This window comes from Perca fluviatilis, chromosome 15 (assembly GCF_010015445.1).
Source record: "Perca fluviatilis chromosome 15, GENO_Pfluv_1.0, whole genome shotgun sequence".
In the NCBI taxonomy this organism is placed as follows: domain Eukaryota; kingdom Metazoa; phylum Chordata; class Actinopteri; order Perciformes; family Percidae; genus Perca; species Perca fluviatilis.
The window spans coordinates 14163263-14184161 of record NC_053126.1 but is presented as its reverse complement, the minus strand read 5'-3'; the positions used below and the strand labels follow the sequence as shown (position 1 = coordinate 14184161).

The following is a 20899-nucleotide window of genomic DNA, read 5'->3' as shown; positions in this document are numbered from 1 at the left end:
TTTTGTTTGTTAAATAATATCGAGTGACATTACGTTATCTCTAATTGAGATCCCCTTTGGAACACCCCAGAATGCACTGAATATATGCGGCACGTTTTGACAACACAAAAAAGAAGAAATGACAACAGGAGTTTCCGACAGAAATTGAGTCACCTCATGACATTTCACTGACAGAAAGGCAGAAGTCGTAGATAATTCTTATTTCTCACATACCTGCTGAGGAGATGCGTTCTGTCATTATCCAAACTGCTGGACATCTGCTGAGCATCACTTTTAAAAAATATTCCAGGATATTCCTTTCCTTGTGCCAGAATCAAATATCGATTTCCAAAATCATATTATGGTATTGGCCAACTATGACACTGGTCACACGCGTATAGTATCCCAAAAGACTCGTCTGTCCGACAAACGACTTGTCCAGCAGAAGGACTTTGGCAGCAGGAGAAATGGACACCACTCATCCGGTGTAAAATACAGTATTTCCTCATATCCTACAGGACTACACACAGCTGGAGTGTTGAATCCATCAGCTGTTGCCATCATAAAGTTTTACCAATAATAATAATAATAACTCCTCCACGTGTGTCAGTAGTGTAGCCTAATGGCAGCATTTAATCCTCTTTATGTGTCCAAAGAAGCCTTGCGTAAAGTGATAGCTGCTTTGGTAAATCACGCAGATCGATCAGTGTGATTATTTCCAATAAGTAATAGAAGAAGCTGTTTCCTCCTTGTGGTCCAGTAAAGTGATGATCTCTGCTGGAACTCCAACAAGCGTCTCTGTAGCTGTTACGATGCGCTCCCGTGAAGAGCCTGAGCCGCACTGAGCCATAGTTGGAGCAGAGTAGCGCAGCACATGCTGCCCTCAGCCAACGTAAGCGCGCAAGGCATGATGGTACGTGGAGTTTATTGTCGTTGTTGCTAAATATTTGAGAACAGGAGCATGATACCAGAGTAAAACAATGGAAATAGCAAAATAGAAAATAAAAACACTGAACATTGTATGGAATAACATTATAACTTAACATATAGTGGCAGTAATGTATAATTGAAAAGTACTGTATAATTTTATTTATTTAATTAGTTTATTTGTCAGGGACAATGTACAAAATACATTAATCTTACAAAAAGATGTTTTGTACCAGAGTTAGCTAATGCTAGTTTCCATCTGCAGTCCCCAATTGATTTTTGCTTACATTGGAGGGGAAAACATGTTTGCCTGTTAACTTACATCAACCCTGTTAATATAAAAAAAGTTCTACTGGCAATAGCCTATTAATTATCTGAGTTTTGATCAGGATTTAAAAAAATAAAAAATAATAATAATAATTATTATTATTATAAAAAATAATAATAATTATTATTATTTTATATATATAACAGCCAAGTAAGTTATGCCACAAATATAGTCTGTTACAATTTGGTTGCAATCACTCATCAGCTGTCAGTTTGATCGCAGGTTTGCGTGTGAGCCCTGTGTGAGCACTGTGAGTGAGTAATAATCTTCTGTAGCTGTGCAGAGATACAAGGATGTCGGTACCTTGAATCACCGTCCCATGAATGAATCTCTTGTCTTTCTTACCTCACTTTCATGTCTTAACCACCTCCAGGCTTGCTTGTATTTCTGGGATCATAGCGACCCTTAAACCTGAAAACAAGGACTGGATTCCTGGGAACGGAGTACTGCCTTCAAAGACTAAACCTAGAGCAGAACGTACAGTATACTTTATATATAAGAAGATCAAGTTAAATTAAAATGTTACTCATTAAATTGACATAAGAGCAAAAAACTCAATGTGATATTTGCCATCATTTATGGGTTTGTCATGTGTTAGACTGTAAAGAGAAAATGTGACTTCCCTGTAAATAAAATCGTTTGAGAAAAGAATATGGATGATATATGTGATTTTAAATTCAACTATGATAAAACCATTGTGAACATACTGTATTCGACTTTGGGAATTATGGCATTCACTTTGCTATAGTATGGCTGAAAGTGATCAAAATAGGACATAATATATATGTCGATAACGTGGGTAAACTTTGACTTAAACAAATGATCCTCATCTGGGAAATCTGTCATATTTCCCCCAAAAAAACTTACAACAAACTAAATTTCATTATCCATATAATTTACATGTCTGTAGGAATTTAGATCTGTTGGATTTTTGCAATTAAAAATAGTATGTGTAATACAAAGAATAAATAGAGTGAAAGTGGTTTTACCCTCACCACTGACACTTATCTCCAATCACAAGACACAGTGTGCAACACACACTAAGCAGGTGAAGCTCCACTCCACCTTTTGCTTTGCTCCCCATTTGGCCGTGCTCCAGTACAATCCTTGAGTACCTGAATTGCACGCGATTCTGTCAATTGCAGGTACTTGATGGCTTTCTTGTGTGCCGGGGTTGAAAAGTTGCTGGAGGTTTGCGCACAGAGCATTGCGTGACTAGAGCTGGGGATGGAAACACAAAGACATTGTTTTCAGTGATCAAACCCCCTTTATAGTAACTCAACAGCATTCCTGTCTCGCATTCCTAAGCCACCGCTGCTGTGTGAAGGTTTTTTTTTTTTTTCCTTTTGAGGAAAAAGAAAGAAAGGAAGGTTACACATTTTTATCTGGTTCACCGTGTTGACCTCTCTTCTTGCACAAAAGCCACTCTGCATCGTTAGCTTATTAATCATTAATCAAGGCTGAATTAAAGTATTAGTAGAGGCAATTATCTTGGAGAGGTAATTAAGAGGTAATGATCTCTTATCTAAAACGATGTGATAAATGTAACAACAATAGAGCTGGCAGTTCCTCCTGCTCTGCAATCAATCTGCCTCACAACAGAGCCAAATGAAATGAAAATGCATTATTTATCAATGTGTGTACCTGCATAATGCATGTGTGTCTGCAGGCCTGTTTGTACGTGTCCTTGTGCATCCTCCCTCTTCCACGTCTCTACTCACGCCAGTGTGTGTTCGTAGGTATGTGCTAATGTGCACACAAATGTTTTCCAGATTGGTGTGACAAGGATAATCATATCCAGAGAGCACAAAACCATTCTGAACGCTGCTCGCACAGATGGGAGGAACAGGAGGAATGCATCAGAGATTCAGGGGAAACTGACGAAGAAGATTAAGATATTTTTAAGCAGCATTAACAATTTTCTTAGCGGAGTACACCTCGAGATGCACAACTCTAACGTGTATGATGCAGGGATATAAAAATGCATATGTGGAAATTGACTCTTGCCCATACAAGTGGCACAGCGATCACCTGGTGGTGGTGAAACAAATCTAATATTTACTGGAAGCAATGACCTCTACGACTTGTGCTTTCAACATACAAAACATAGAGAGGACAATGGAGTCAGTCATATCTCCAGTGTGTGCTCTGAGAGTGATTAAGACTAGAGTACATTTATTACTGGCCCGGCTCAGACAGAGCGGGGCTTCAGAGCACCAGAGCTCTTGTGTTGGACTGTTTGGATGTCCTATCCCCCTGTATCTCTTTGACTACCTCCAACACAAGGCTCTATTCAACCAGACTGGGAACAAATGTTTCCTTATGTAGCTCTGAGTGCCCAAGCTCCAATGACAGGATAGAGAGCAAGAGCTTATGAGACCAAAAGACAGAGAAGGTTACAATAATGCAGGCCGACCCATCGCTATTTAACTACTCAGTCCATCTTATAGTACGATGTGAGCTGTGTTAGGTGGTGGGGGCGGTGGAGTCCTCGAAACCAATGGATAGATGAGAAATGACAAGTATTTCCCAATAACAGCATGCCCTTTCACTGGCATGGCCCCCACCACAGGCTCACTAGCCTGCCACTGTTGGTTTCCCCGCCTTATTTTCCCACTCTCCCACTTTTCATGGGTGTTATTATTTCTACATCTGCCAGGGAATTAATTTGGTAAATATCAGCCAGGAAACCTGAGGTTGGATTCCATGTTGGCAGCTCATGTAATTCCGTGTTTGGCCAATATGCTGACTTCCGTCAGGTTTTTGACCTCTCTGTGGGAACGGGCAAAGTGAAGCAAAACAGTGGTCACAGCAAGGTTTCACAGTGATGTGGGTGAAGATTACTCATGCTAAAAAAATGGCTTGTGCCTGCTCTACATAATAAGACATAATGTGGCGTGTACCTCTTTTCTATAGAATAACCCAGGATAAAGAGCTAATCCTCTTGTGCTATGAGACTGATATGGTTGGAATAATTCCAGCACCTCAGGGAGTCAGATCTGTGGATGGAGGCTCTTTCAAAGGAAATCATGTAAACAAAGACACCCCCTCCCTTCCCTCCCTCCCCAACCTACTATGTTATTCTTAACATTCAATTGTGATGTAAAGATTTTGGTAAAAAAATCACTTTCTTTATTCTGAGAGCTCATCAGCTCCCTTTACCCCTTGCTCTCTTTAGGTCTTCTCCCTCTCGCCCTGCATTAAGCTGTCAAACTGTAACAGGGGTTCTAATGTTTACTCAAACATGTTTTCCCACTTAAGGAGAAATTAAATGAACTTTTGGCCTGGATTGCCTGTGTGCAGTGACACTGACATGCGCATGACTCCTTCCTCCTTCCTTCCTAACACACTCTTACACTGGGCAAAGAGGGAATTTCTTTGGACAAACACACCCTTCCTGAAGCCTTACCATAGTGTGACCATGAGACTTTTTCAAACCGCAGGTGCCTCCATTTATTGGGTTGCTGTGTCAAAGAGCACACATTGTTAACATCAAATGTAAATAACTGCTTATCAACAGAATACACCTTAATTTTCTGCGTCAAATTACAAGTGAGCCAGAGAGTGTGCACTTGGAATGCACATTTTGTCTATGTACATTTTAGAGATACATGTTTTTTAAGGCACATCAATCTTGGCTTTGTAACCAAAAGGGAACATATTAAGGTGGGTTTACGGTTAAAATTTGAATTAGGAAAAGGGGAATGTTAAGGGTTAAAATAAGGGTATCAAAGTAAATAAATAGTATCTGCACTCAGCACGTTGGTATATGCTAGGCTAGCTTTTGTCTGTAGATGCTTTTCTAGGTGTGTGTGTGTGTGTGTGTGTGTGTGTGTGTGTGTGTGTGTGTGTGTGTGTGTGTGTGTGTGTGTGTGATTTCAGTGGCAGGCTGTGTGTAGGCAGCTGGGAGTGTGGCAGGGCTATGCGTGACTAGGAGAAATACACCTGTCTCTGTGCTCAGGTACGGAGGGGGAGCCGGCACGCAGGGGCCTGCCAGCCGAACAATGCTCCCTATTATACCTGCGCTCTGACTGCAGACGCTCACAGGAGGAAGCCCTGAGCTATGTGTGTATCTCTCTCTCTCTTTCCCTGCTCACACAATCACACGACATACAGAGTCAAATTATTTATAGTACACATATTGTGCTGACTGCAGGCGCCCCAGGCTAAACCCCCAAAACTCTGCCTTTTACACGCAAGCTGCCAATCAGAGCTGTGACTGACATTTGACTTCCAATCAAGGAGTGGAGACACAGTACTGGCAAAAGGACAAAGGTTGTGTGTGGTTACATGCATAAGTAAGTGTCTTGAAACATTTTGCATGCACGTCATTATTTGGTTGCAACCTCAATGCAACGTATATTTCCTCATTAAATGGATGTTATAACAAATGCTAACAGTTAGAAATAGTCTTATCATGATGAATAATATTACTCTACAGCTATACACACTTACACAGAGATAACTAAGATGTGTTACTGTAAAGGTCTATAATAATTGAGAGCTTTCAATATAAACCCATGTTGTGACTCTTGTTAAGTAATCTATTATCAGTCTTACACCAGCCCAGGTTTTTCCAGGCTTTTTGTTCTCAGTACAGATAAGGCAACCTTGAGATGGAGAGCCAAGATACTGTAGATGTAGAGACAGCAGGAGACAGACAGTCAGACAGAGACCTCGAAAGAAAGCAAGTGAGGGGCCGCCTGTCTGTAAATCACTGGGTCTCTCTCTGTGCTTTCCACAACAAAGGCTGACTCACATTTTGTCTTGATTTGTTGACCAATTATGATGTAAAATGAACAGCACAACCGCAGAGAGGGTTGGGGATGAGAGGGAATGCTGAACATCTGCTTTCAGAAGTTTTGGTTCTGGGTCGAGCTTGACACAAGTACCCCCTTCTGTCAAACAGAAACTCCAGCTGTTATACAGATGGGGTCGGTTATTTGGTCCTGTTTGGTGTACAATGTGTGGCCACAAAAGAGTCCGAGCCCTTTGATCCAATTATCTGGAAGTCACAAAAGCTTTCTAAAGCTCTTTAATGGGGTTTCACACGGATAGCTGCAGTGTGAGTGCCAACGTTTAGTGTGCGTGTGTGTGTGTGTTTAACACCCGTGGTATCATACGTGAATAAGTGTCTGTGTGTGTGCTCACTGACTAACGCAATACAGTCTTCATAAAAGGTAGTATTGTTAAGTTGCGTGCGAAGCTCATGCTTAAGGCTTTGGGTCCCCGCCCACCCCTGTAAACCACGGCCTTTTTTTTCCTTCTACACCTTCCCCTTTCTTTTTGTTACAGGTAAACATTGATGTCCGCACGCAATCCCCAGAGAGTCTCCTCCCCTTGTTCTCTCCTCGGCTCTCTGGCTTCCACTCAGCGTTACTCACACTCACCACACACCTCTCTCTCTCAAGCATATACACACACACACACACACACAGACACGCTATCCTTCCCTCCCCATTCTTATGACATTCCTCTTCTCACTGACTCAGCACCTGTTTCCTTTAGAGGTTACTACATTTTTTTGAGTGACAGATATACTTTTTGATTGACTGGAAACACTTGTCCACTATCAGGCTTTACTACCCCCTTCCACTCATGCTTTTTCCTGTCTGAGTGTGTGTTGCACCTAGTTTGTACTGCAAAAGCCTGGATATTTGTGTAATTGTGAAAATAAATGACATTATTTTGTCATGATGTACAAAACCAAAGTGACTGAAACCTCAACCTTACCAGGACCAAAATAATGTGATTTAAACCAGACCTCCAGCATCACTGACCCCAGAACTGACCTGTCAACATCAGAGCTCCTGAAGAACTGAAAGGACTGACAAGTATACAGATAGACCATGGTATGTATGTATGTATGTATGTATGTATGTATGTATGTATATATATATATATATATATATATATATATATATATATATATATATATATATATATATATATATATATATATATATATATATATAGAGAGAGAGAGAGAGAGAGAGAGAGAGAGAGAGAACAGGCCAGTTTGGACTGAAGGCATCAAAACTGAGAATGAACACATATGAAATTATCTACTTAACAAAAAGGGGGAAATAACTGAAAACATGTCTTATATTTTAGATTCTTCAAAGTAGCCACCCTTTGCTTTTTTTGATAGCGCTGCAAACCCTTGGTGTTCTCTCAATGAGCTTCATGAGGTAGTCACCTGAAATGGTTTTCACTTCACAGGTGTGCTTTGTCAGGGTTAATTAGTGGAATTTTTTCCCTTATTAATAAAAAAGCAAAGGGTGGCTACTTTGAAGAATCTAAAATAAACATGACATGTTTTCAGTTATTTCACACTTTTTGGTTAAGTACATTATTCCATATGTGTTCATTCATAGTTTTGAGGCCTTCAGTGAGAATCTACAATGTAAATAGTCATGAAAATAAAAAGGAAACGCATTGAATGAGAAGGTGTGTCCAAACTTTTGGCCTGTACTGTACTGTATATATATATATATATATATATATATATATATATATATATATATATATATATATATATATATATATATATATATATACACACACATACATACATACATACATGCATACACACACACACATTTTGGGCTTTTTTGTTTTTGTTTTGTTAAGTCATATATTTTATTTCCTCTGCCTACACTTACTCCAAACACCCATAATGAAAATGGAGCCTTTATAAAACATTATAGATATAGTCAATCTGTTCACAACATACAGTATATACAGTGGGACATTTCTTAGATTTGTAATGCTGCCTTAGGAGATTGTGCTCCTCTAAGGATGCAGAAAGGAAAAGAAAGAAATTTGAGTAAATAAAGCAGCAGGGATGCATCTCTTAAAGATGCAAATGGATATAATCTCTCAGAAACACTCCATAAACGTTAACAATGTAGTTAATTTTTGTTCTTGGTGACCCAAGAATTCCAACTTAAATGGGCGCTATGCAGTTTTGGCAATTTCTTCGCTGTTTTCTCCCTTTCTGCATGCAGGTTTCTCTAGAGCGCTCCCCCTACAGCTTCGGAATAGATATTTGGCAACACTGTTGTATAAACTCGTTGGCGAATCCCCCCCCCCCCCACATCTTCTCCCTCTGGTCATGTGCATTTGTTTTCAAAGCACGGAGCCATGTCCACTGAGGTAGACAAATAGTAAGCTAGCTAGTAAGCCCGTAACAGACAGTGATCATAATAAAAACCTTTACAGACAATAGCAAACATCCTGAGGTCACAATAACAAGAAATACAACGATTAAACAGAGTTTATCCCAGAGATACTTACAAGTGCAACAGCAAGAACGCCAGGTCAGCATCGGATTTGCAGTCTTCTGTTTGTCTCAGTTCTCGCCATTCTGAAAACGCAGGTCTGATATTTACTCGTGTCTGACTCCTCGCTCGGTCAGTCTGCAGTTTCCTCTTTCTCTGTTCCTCCGACAATGCTTTCCTAGCTTCTTTCTTGCCGGCTCAGCCAAGACGATAGTGTGAAAAACTCCATCGCTACCTTGTTCTTATAGCTAGCCGGTTGCTGTATGTGTGCAGTGGCGTAAAGCAATTTGTTACATCGCGAGACCTGATATCACGTGATACTTCCTGATGCTGAGGCTGGCGGCCCGCCGGGCCAAAGTTGCAAGGGTGTTTTTTTCGCTCACAGGCGCAAGGGGGGAGCGAGACGACCACCATTCAACCCGAAAAAGGTCATATAACCATTCAAATGACTCCAAAGCTGTTCAGTAAAGGTAAATTACGCTAAAAAAAACTGCATAGTTCCCCTTTAAAGTGTACTTCACACTTTTTCTAAGCTTCTGATTACATCTATCCTCATCTGCTCCAATAAACCAACAGTCTTTGTATAAGTATGAATCCTAATTTATGGCCACAGGGATATGTTGGCTTTATTCAGCTTTTTTATTGATACATATCATACAACAATAAGAGCATGCTTCAATCACTTCTGATACCTTCAGATGCATGTGTTGTTTCTACATGGTTTTGGTTACAGCTTCCACAAAGACAATATGTGTGAATAACATTAAACATATTTTTTGGTGCGTGTGAATGATTGTGATCTAACAGATGTTGAACACTGAGGAAAGGTAATAAAACAAGCCCAAATCTGGTCTGAGAACTACAGCTCTTTTACCAATGCCAATCTTAGTCACGCACATCCCTCAAGCTGTACTCCGGCACTAACTGTGAGACTGAGGGAAGGTCTGACTGGTTCTGACACATCTGGGCGATCATCATGTCCAAGCAGAGAAAAACATAACCCTCTCTGCCTGTTACCAGCAGCACATATGACTTCAATCAGCCTCTAATGAATGTATGGGCAGAGAAGGATCTTTTTAGCTTGTTAGCAATATCAAAAACACACACACACACACACACACACACACACAAACAAACACACACACACACACACACACGCACACACCATAGCTGCCAACACTCCCATTTTTACCGGGTTGCTCCCATTTTTTAGCCCTATCTCCCAGACCCCTCCCGGTTTGTTATTTCTCTCGGGAAACTCCTGTAATTTGCATGGCCCAAACTCTTTTATAAATAATCGGACCAATATGTTTGTCTAATGTTGACCAGTTGCCAGATCTTGTATAAAGCGCATCGTATTCACACAGTCCACACACCGTATACAATTTTCAACCCGTTTGTCACCTCAACCTGGCAACCTATAACCCAGTTGCGCAGTTGATCTCTGCACTAGCTTCGCGGAAAGTTCAGACCTGAAAGCGAGCCAATAAAAATGGCAGGTGAAGGCAGGGTACCCGCAAAGAAATCAAAATATAGCTGTAAATTTCAACAGTGTTGGGCGCAACAATTTACATGCATCTTACCTAGTCATATCGACAACCTCCACGCTTTTTGTAAGGTGTGTTGCATTGATTTTAATGTAGCGAACGGCGGGGAAAATTACATTACCCTGCATAGCAGCACCATCGCGCAGAAGCACATAAGGGCACACGGGCGATTTCATCCTTCATCATGAAAGAACAGACAAATGCAGAAAACGTGAAGCAAGCTGAACTCAAGATGGCAATGTTGGTAGCACAGACTTACAGTACACTTAAAGGTGCAATATGTAATATTGTATGTAATACTGGCAGCTAGCGGTTAAAATAGTTACTGCACTACCAATTCAAAATACTGGAGAGTCGTTTCCCCCGCCCCCTCCTGCCCAGACTCGAAGTTCATGGAGGTTGCCAGGCTGAGACCGCAGCATTCACAACAATGTTGCTAGACGCTTTTCTCACATAGCCAGACATTACTCCACAGCACAGCAGAGTAGCTAACGTTAGATGCTAGTCTCACATAGCCAGACATTACTCCACCGCACAGCGGAGTAGCTAACGTTAGATGCTGGCTATATTGACAGTCATAAAAGCCCGTGCTCACGCGGAGCTCTGTAAGCAACTGACAGACACACTTTTTCGGCTTAAAATTACAGTATGAACCGCTAAAAACACAACAACGCACTCACCGTCCTCTCCACACGCCAGTCAGGCACACTTCCTCGGCTTAGAATTACAATAGGAACCGCTACAAATACCACCACCATGCCAACTGAACAGCCGGGTCTCATGGCAGTTCGTGGTAAATGTGACGTTATTTTAATCTATTGATACGTGTTCACAGAGACGTTTTTGTCGGTTTTACGGCGCGGACAAGCGCATTCGGCCTCCCTCGCCGCCTCATCTAGCACGTCCCCGCACGGCCGCCTCGCGGCTCCCGGCTTATGGAGCTTCTTCTTTTGCCGGCCTTTTTTCCTTTTTTCCCCGAAAATAACGTGACATTCGGGCGCCTTTCCCCGAGAAAATAACGTGACATTTACACGTAAAAAACGAGAAAAACGTCTCCGTGAACACGTATCAATAGATTAAGAATAACGTTGATATTTACACGAACTGCCGTGAGACCGGGTTGGAACTACACGTTGTAAACAGCCATGGCCCGCTTGCCTGGTCCTCCCGGTAACGTTAGCAGGGTTAGCATGGCGGCGTTAGCCAGGACCAGTCGGGATCACTTTACTAGCTATTTACTCAATTGTTTTTGCGAGTAACCAACTCGGGTACTCTAGCTATATAATTCAATGTGAGTACACAAATGTTGAAATGACATAAAATGCTCGTCCCTAGTGGCTGTGATAAATTAGCCTGAAGCTAATGCTTACCAGTTCAGGAGGAAATAAGCCAATTCTGCGTCCTTTTGGGATCTAAGCTGTCTCCATCTTTCAAATACATCTCCAATATTTACCAGGGGGTTGTTATGTCTCTGGTCACGCAACTGTTTTTTTAGGTCGGGTAGAATCTATCTCCATTGATCCTGTTCGTTTGTGTGCTGCTTTCATGGCTGTACTACCGTTACAGCTGTAGCGTGCTGGGTTTACGTTTTTACAGGTATATCTGGCAACCCGGCCTGGCTGTCAAACTGGGCCGTTGATAACAACACACAGATCAAAACATAAACAGAAATTCCGTCACGGAATGTAAATTTCAAAAAGAAAAAATACTGACATTAGCATTGTTGTCAGAAAAGATAGTATTTCAGCTTAACATGTTTCCTTAATATCTGATGAGGCATTGGTGTCATTTTTGGATTTATTACAGTACAAATATTACATATTGGACCTTTAACAGTAACACCCCATATTGCTTTGTATAGAATTCATTAAGAAGATTACTTTCTAAGCTTGGAGTTCAGTTGAGTCCTTCTTGTTCTCTTTATTTGAAAAAGTCAGACTGTCGGAGAGGAGAAAAGTCCCATGCAGGCATAAAAGTAATTATTTCAATCCCTATATTGTTGCGTCTCCTATGATAATTGTGGCCGCTGTTCTCTTTCATCAGGGGCTTTTGGCTCTCTCCAACCAGCCCAATTAGCAGGCCTGCTGAGGTGGAGTGTATTATGCAAATACAAACAGTTACTGTACCAGCATGGGCAGCCCCCATGGGTAAGGCTATGTTAAATGAATATTAGATTTGTTGTGCCTACAACAAGTTACCTATTGTTGTGCTCGCCTTCTGCTGCTCTGGAAAAGCCATTCAAACAAGATAATCTGTCTGCGTCTCGTCATTGCAGCGCACTGTGCGCGGATGAAACGCTGAGACAAAGGGGCTGTTTGATTGGGAATATGAAGTAATTGGAGTGGAGTATACAGGGATACTTCTTACAGTCTCCACTGTTTGTCATTGGACCCCTTGATGCAGGCACAAACACTGATCCAAATACAGTAACTCTGTTTCACTCATTTTTTATAATCCCCCACGTTCTGTAATTTTGATTTTGCCATATTTTTGTAAGCTTTCAACTCAATCTTGCTGTGTCCTGTATGTGTCTATCATTTCGTGCAGTTAATCTCTGCTCTCATTGGAAACAATTGCTTTTGTCCATTTGAAGCCAATGGGTGTCCTGGATGTAAGGTGTGACAGTTGGGTCAAGGCTGTGAAAGAGCTGCATTGTCCTTCCTCACAGCTTAAGGTGTGCTTGGACACAAACCAACAATGTGGCAATGTAACGATGAAATACATTCTCTCTGCAAATGTGAACCACATGGCTGCTAAAGGAACCATTGTTCCTTTTTATTACCCGCATTAAGTTGTTAACAAACATTTCAGAATGTATCCATAAAATACAGCAATGCAGATAATGCTTTTTGGAAGTTGGAAGGCTGACACAATGTCACATAATGTTGGGTTATGTCTTGATGCTTTACCAAAGAGCCATGCAAATCACCATACCTCATATGTTATTAGTAACATGTTTACATGGTAACCGTTGCGTTTTTTTTAGAAGCAGACATTGCAGGTTTGCTTCAATAATCTTACACAATAGTGTTGTTTCAACACTTCAACTGTAAAGTGTTATCAGCAGAAAAATGTCATCCAATCACGCAGGCAGAGACAGACAAGTTTGGGATGTGTTGTTGTAGCCTAGCGTGTGTGTTGTAGTACACAGCGTGTGTGTCACTTTCTCTCTGGTCATGCCAGGCAGCTGTTTGTAAACAGTACACCCCACACCACAGCCAGCTAATGACAGGGTTGAGCTGGAATACAATGGTGGCTTGCTGGCACACTCCAGCAGAGAAAAGAACAGCACTGACAAAGCAGCTTTGAAATGAATACAAGAGGTTCATCAGCAACAAAAGCATAAAAATGATAGCTGTCTTTTATGTTTAATGTATTCCGTCTATTTGCATATTGGTGAAAGATCGTGGACCTACACACATGCCACTCAATTCTTCAGAGAGGTCAGAACGCTGCCAGTGGAGCAGTGTAATATTAATTTACTTTACTTAAAACAAAAAAATCTTTGAATGCATTCAATACCAGTGATTACAATAAACCTCCTCTATATGTATTGCTCATTGAATATCTTTATAGTAGTTCTCACAGCTGAGCCGTAAAATCCAAGAACTCAGTGACATTTCTGGAGCAACAAGTGCGTCATGATCATCAATAAAAAAAAAGGTACTAATATATTGTCACTAAGACACAGCGTTCAATCACAGCAGCCATTATTTAGGCTCACATCTGAGCTGATTTACCACTATCGCAAATCCGAAAGCTGTTTCACACCCAAGTGTTGGTATTTAGTTTGCAGTTTGTTTGTATGCAAGACATTTTGTACTGTCATTCATCACTTGTTGTATGCCTCAAATGCTAACGGCAGTTATTACTGCACGGCTGTGCGCCATATGAATGCAGGATTGCCCTCTCTGTCTTCCTGCTGTGAAGGAACGCCCACAGGTAACACGTACAACAACCACTTCAAAAGGAACAATAAAGACATTCTCTGACTGGCACATCCAGCATAATTAGCCTTAACTCTGACACTCTCAGTCATTATTGCCCTTTTAGGTACCTCGCAACAGAGTCAGGTCACACTTCACAAAATGTTGTTTGTACCAGGGAGCAGTTTAAAAGAAATAGTCAGGAAATGGTGTTTAATATGTGAATGCCATGGAGGCTCCACGTATGAAGTCACTTTAGCCTCCCTTTGATGTGTGAGAATGGCATGCTGAGGTCCAACTTCGCTGACTCACTCAACTAGGAGCTTGCGTGACAGCCGAGGCAGGTTAATGTGTTTCCCCCTCCAGACAAATACAATGAAATATGACTGACTGACTGTTGCCTTATGGCTGAGGACATGAAGTGCGGAGAAAAGAGGGGGTTTTATTAGCGAGTTCTTTGCTTAAAAAAACTTTTGTAATTGCATGGGGCTTATCTCGTCTTTGTATTTAGAAGTCAGAGCAATTACTGTGATATACCACACTTATTGTATGCAAATCAATGCACACATTAGGAAAGGGTCATTACAATCCCATTTGAATCCACAAGTGAATGTAAATCCATCCTGTCCCTAGGCAAATAGAGTGAGCTTTGTTTAAAATACCTGTAAGTGTCTTGACATTTATGTCACCATTAACTCTAAATCATGAGTATTCAGCTCCTCAACAGACACAATGAAAGTTCTTTCAAATACAGATCATACAGATTTCAGCTGACGGGCACAAGTGATGCTATTCATAATTGATGATTGATTGTAAAAACAATAACAGAACAGTGGTTGACATGTCTGACTCTTAAGACAAACAGCAGTTGTCTAAATCAACCCTAGCACTGACGTGGATCTGTGTATACACACAGCTCTAAACCGTTCACTTTAAAGTCTCTCAGATGGCTGTCAAAGCTATGGAAAGTAACACACCTTAAGAGAAGTATTGCCTCAAGCCTACAGCAGTGCCAAAGGTGTTGCCCTTTCAGCCAGTATTTTATCCATGAATTATTTAAGATACATGTACAGCTTAAACACATCTGTAAGCTTTACAAGTGACTTTGCAACATATATCCCATCATCTGCAATACACCCACAGCATGTTACTGTGCACCCGTATAGCAAGACAATGTGGGTTTGAGCAAAAGCAAACACATAAAGAGTGGAAAGCTTCTCAGAACCATATCAGCTTCATAATCACTTTGTTTATTTAGTCAGAGGTGTAAACCGTGCATAGTTCCTGTGGTTGGATCACTGAGGAGGTGGGGAACTCTTGAGAAAAGCATGGTGGTCCGGCTAGATTGATGTAAAGGAGCTATAAAGGATCTGCGGGCAAAGGGAAGTGGGTAAGTTAAGTAGTATGTGGTGGTGGTTTGTAGATGGGATGAGGTGTTCTAAAGGGGCAAAGTATTTGTGTGTTTTGGAGTGGTTGATGGGGGCTGAATGGGACACTTGTTGCTAAAAGGACATTTTGCAATCACTGCTGGTGGCCCTTTCTTTTTTGTCGAGCAGATGACAGTATCTCTTCTCACAGGAAAGGAGAAACCAGGGGGACTCGGTTTAGAAAAAGGCTCTCTCTTTCTCATCTCTTTCCATTGACTGACATTTATTGCACCAACAATAGACTGTTAACCTCCCAGTAGCTCTTTATGATGGCAAAGGATATGCTTTTTTATTAGGGGCAACTGTTGAAATGACTAGCCATTCTTCTCCCCAGCGCTGTAATGTGTGATTTCTGCCTGCAACACAAAGTCCAGAGTCTGCTGCCAACACACTGAGAATGACATGGAGAATTGGTTCACCTACTGAACACCAGTCAGAGCTGATTGCTGGGACAGCACGACAGTCAGGTGAAACTAAATTTTTTCTGGGTCAAAGGGTCATCCAGGTGACTGACAAATGCAGAATAACATTGATCTTGAATATAAATGTGAACAACAAACATATCAAATATATAACACAACTAAAACTTTTTCTATAAGCCACAAAAAAAATGTCTACAGCTATTGCTTAAACATTATTGTGGAACGTTATGTCCTGAGAAAGAATTTCATGTATTTTTGCTGTAGGTGTTCCTTCTTGTAAACAGTAGTATTATGCCACATACATAGGTGTGTATGGTTTGATAATATCACCCTCAAATGTCAACAGCGGTTGACTGACTCATGTACTTGTAGTAACTATAATCACTTTTTTCCCTCCCAGAAGCTACTGCAGGTGCTGTTAAGGCTGCAGCTACTCATGAGTGAAATGGAACAAGACACTGATGATTGTATCAGTATGCTAAAATACAGAACCCAAAATATAAATTTTAAAGGATTCGGAAATCTGTGCGTGTGCATCTAAATGTATGGATATTAGCCGAGGTGTGATCTGCGAAGCTGCATCCAGAGTCATTCTATTGTTGTGTGGAGCAGCGTTGCCCCGAGGGCTGCTCCACACGTTAGCTACGTGGTTCTCTGGAAACAAGAAAAGCAGCTCTGTTTTTGGATGGCTGTCTTGGCTTTGTATGAGCGCTTGCTGGCACGCAGTCAAGATCCTGCCCCTAGAGAGGGAAGATTAATGACAGCTAGTCACGGAAAGGCTTTACAGCAGCACAGAGCAAGAGAGAGGGATAGAGTGGGAGATAGAGAGCATGGGAGGGAGGGGAGAAAACAAAGGTGAGGAGCTGCTGTGTTGAAGTGGGAGTAGGTATGTGACAGTGTCATCAAAAAGCGCCCAAACACAGATTAATTTAATCCTCATAAACATTCATAATAGTTGTAAAAATAGTGAACACAATGACTGGATGCATTCTTCCTTCAATTTCATCACACTTATCCAGATAATGTCCACATAATAGCTCTGACAGCCACTTAACTCACAAAACCTCACCCTTCTCCTCCACCTGTGATTGTGCTCTATATGCTCAACACCTCTGCCAAATCCTGGGGAGGGTGAGAGATGGTTAATTACACAGGTTTTGTTATGGTCTAGACATTACACCAATCCCCTGTCTTGCAATGACACCTAAACAGACAGTTCTGTGAATCCTCATCTAGCACATTGTTCTCCCTCACCAAATGTGACGTATCGTACTCAGAGTTCCTTGTATACACTACCAAGGGCAGCAATTTCTTGGAACGTCAAACTTTGTTTTAGCTATGATCATTGGAAAGTGTTTTATCGTGTGGAGCAATGTTTCTTCAGCGGGAGAATGGGGAGGGAGAAATCAAGCAAAGAGAAAAAAAGAAAAGCATGAGCAAGAGTTGCTCCTAAAGGTAAGTAACCTGGACCGCGGATAGCATGACTGAGCCAAGAGTGGAGGAGAGTGCGGTGCCACAAGGGCTGACCTCTCTCCCTGTCTCCCAGCCCAAACCCCAAACCAAAGTCCCTGGCTCCAGGGCAGACCTAGGTCATGGTGAACTCACTCTCCTCATCTCCTCTTTCATTCCCTGACCACACAGCTGATGACCTCACTCGTTTTGGAGTCCCTAACAAACTTCAGTCTTTGTATCACAGATGAAAAATGATCCTGATGGAAGCAAAGATTCCTCAAATTGAAGAAGAGGACGAAAGCATGTGTGTCTGCTTTTCCAAGCTGTTTACTTCATTGTGGAGACAAGCTGGATTCCTACATCATAATGCATGTTCCATTTCATATAGTGCCAGGCATTTCTGACCACAAGAATGAAGGGAAAGTTATTCTATTAAACCATTTTCATCCGGAGAATATCCCTCTGAGCAGAGAAAATTACTTCACAAGACAAGGAGTGTTGAAGTAACTAAGGGCTGTATTCAGCTCACACTTTCTGGGAATAGCATTCATATAAGGACACAATTTACTTCCACTGCCAACGCTCAGCGACAATGCAGGGAGTGATGAACTGCAGTTTTGAGGTGGCAATAAATGTGGCGGACTTAACAGCAATCATTGTTGGCTTACTTAAATATTTAATCATGACGCAGATCTTTTTTCCAACTTTAATAGCAAGTGTTTTAGTCACCTAACCTTAAGTGAAACTGTTGATTTACATTACATTACATGTCATTTAGCTGACGCTTTTATCCAAAGCGACAATTGCTATATACGTATATCAGAGGTTGCACGCCTCTGGAGCAACTATTGGTTAAGGGTCTTGCTCAGGGACACATTGGTGGATGTATTGCAGTGGGAATTTAACCCAGATCTCCCACACCAAAGGCATGTATCATACCCACTGCGCCATCACCACCCCTATTTACAGGTCTTAGGGAGGACTACAGCATATGTGAAAAAAAGTTGTATAAGTGATGTCATTTGAGGCAACATTAGTTGGGGCTGAAGACTACAAGTTTGAAGATGAAAAACTACTGGAGTTATAAAGAAGTGAGCCATACCTGTCACTCACTCCTCATTTTTGCTTGTGACTAGCCACTCATAGCTACATCACCCGCTACTAGCATAATACACCTGAATCTCCAACCAATGGTTGTTGTTTTTTTTGGCCATTTGGGAGCAGCGGAAACAACATAAATTGACATATGATCGTCCTTTAAGTTAATATGCCGAAATGGTTAGCAAACAGAAGCTTATTTACACATTCAGCCGATACAGAACAAAATTAATAAATTCATAATGATAATAAATAATTCATATGGGGTCAAGTTTCTGGCCACCTGATGAATTTAAGTCCAATATTTACTCTCTTTTAGCTCTGTTTTTGGTCTCTACCATAGACTGTATAATATTAATGGACAAAGCATCTGGTTCGGCGAAGTGCTACAAATGCGGAAGTGCCTTAAACTTTCATTCTATCTGAATTGCTGCAGGGGGCGACACGTGCGGTTGATTTATTACCTCAGTAAATATTTTCATAATGAGTTTATGGTCTCAATTGCTAGTTTTAAGTCTTCTGCAACACAGAATGATGTTAATTTTTTGAATTATGGTCTCGTTGATTTTAAAATTGGCGATAAAGCAGTTCACCAGCTACTCTCTTACTGTGTCTGTCTGCTGTTTGGTGCTGAGCAGGTGTACAGTGGGTTTTTAGAGCTGTGAGAGTTCACTAAAAATTGCTGGTCGGACAGTTAAACAATGAGCTAAAACTCCCTATAAAGCTCCGTAAAGCCGAGGAAAGCTGTATATTAAGGTGATAATCCTCTATAGGTTCTTCACTACCTTTCACATTTTCACATTGTTTTCACATAGACATTTGATACATTTTTATTTTTTAAATATTGATTATAGCCGCTTATACTATAATAATACTATATACTATAACTATACGTTGTAGAAATGACATAAAATACAACTGCGGACTGTTTAAATAATTTGTTAATAATATGCAGTAGGTGAACAATGTTCGCCCAATGTTTGGTAAGCGGGTTACTGTATTTGCAATATGTCAAAACACTTTACAGAGAGAACTTAATCTATTACTGCCATCACCACATTAGGAGTGTGGTTAACAAAACTGAAAAAGAAATCTATGGTACATCACTCACTGACTCTCTTCAGTATTTCCATTGGTGCACCTGGAGGAAATTAATTTAGCTAAGCAAACCGTAAAACCCAATGGTACCTTTCAGCATGGTTTTATCTGGCAGACTATACAATACATACTCTGCACAGCTGTAATATATCCGAATCAGTGCTTGGATAAATCTAACTATTTGTTATCTACAGAAGACGACAGTACGTCTGTCTACAAAGATGTTTCCAGCCAGGTGAATACATACTTAAAACTTCTTTACACCCTTTGAACCAATTCCTATACATTCTTCCTATACCCTTTCCATGGCATTTTACCTATACACCTGCCCCCCATTCTGCCGACCTGACCAGGGGAGAGAGCAGAGTGGGCGGCAGAGAGAGAGGGAAGAGGGGAGGGGTGCTATTGTTGGCACACTCCTGCAGTTCTGTAGGCGGGGGAATGTGTAGAGGTGGAGAGGGGGATTACAGAGAGTAAATATTATTCTTTCACAGAACTGCTTTGAATCAGCGTTGAACAGCATATTTAAGACAAAAGTTAACAGTAATAGTGAGAAGCTAAGTAGTGATATACTGTACATGAACTTCAATAAAAGTAGATTGGTGGAGGGAAATTAAAAGGGCAACATGTTATTGAGACAATTACTTTGACTATTTTAGGAAAGATACTGGGAACCTTTAGAGGGAGTGTGGCTAACGCTAGACATCTATGAGTGGAGATGTCTTGAATCCTGTTGATTCTGGCATTAATGAGCCACACCATACTTTGCGACCAACTGACTAAAAGAAGCATGGTTCTGGGCAATTTTGGCAAAGTTATTTGTAGAGGGAAACCTGCACTGGGACTTTTTGTTGTGGCTCACTTTACGTTTAGCAGCAGAGTTCAAGAATTTTTGACAAAAATAAATAGAGCGTGTAGGAATACCACTTACAAGAATTGTCATGAAGGGGATGTGCTTTAGGGGGTCGGGGGCCCTCATGAACACAGAAATTGGGACACAAGCTCATTTCATTATTAAGTCCTGTAACGCATGTTATTTTTGGAGACTAGTATGACTTAACACAACGTCACTGATCTGTGAAGACCTTTGAGAGATTGGAGCCAGTTGGTCAGCTTTTCTTTGCGAAAGACATACTGCATTCACATGTATAGAAGGAACATAATACAGTACTTATTTTAATTGATGACTGAACTGATCAGTGACATTACGACCCTTTGAATGTGTTTGATATCAGTTACAGTAGCTCTCACAGTAACTGTACCTACCTCCACATATCTTCCCATGAGATTAGCCATACTGTAGACAGAGGTGGGCAGTGAACCCTGTTGAAATTTGGCTGAAGTGGTCATGGGGTCCCAAAGCAAGAAAGAGAGGCGATAGTTGGTCCTGGGTTGCAGGGCACAGAGAGAGT

General features: G+C 41.1%; 1 long non-coding RNA gene across 4 annotated transcripts in view; it reads right to left on the bottom strand.

Moving 5' to 3' along the window:
- The window catches only part of LOC120575155, a 133325-nt gene that overhangs the window by 56944 nt on the left and 55482 nt on the right, over positions 1 to 20899 (bottom strand). For 2 of the 4 annotated variants that reach the window (XR_005641954.1, XR_005641953.1), the window contains exon 1: positions 214 to 825. The exons of the other annotated variants lie outside the window; for them this stretch is intronic. This is a non-coding gene — a long non-coding RNA (uncharacterized LOC120575155). Of the gene's footprint in view, positions 1 to 213; positions 826 to 20899 lie in introns of those variants that run through there. 4 annotated transcript variants of the gene reach the window in all.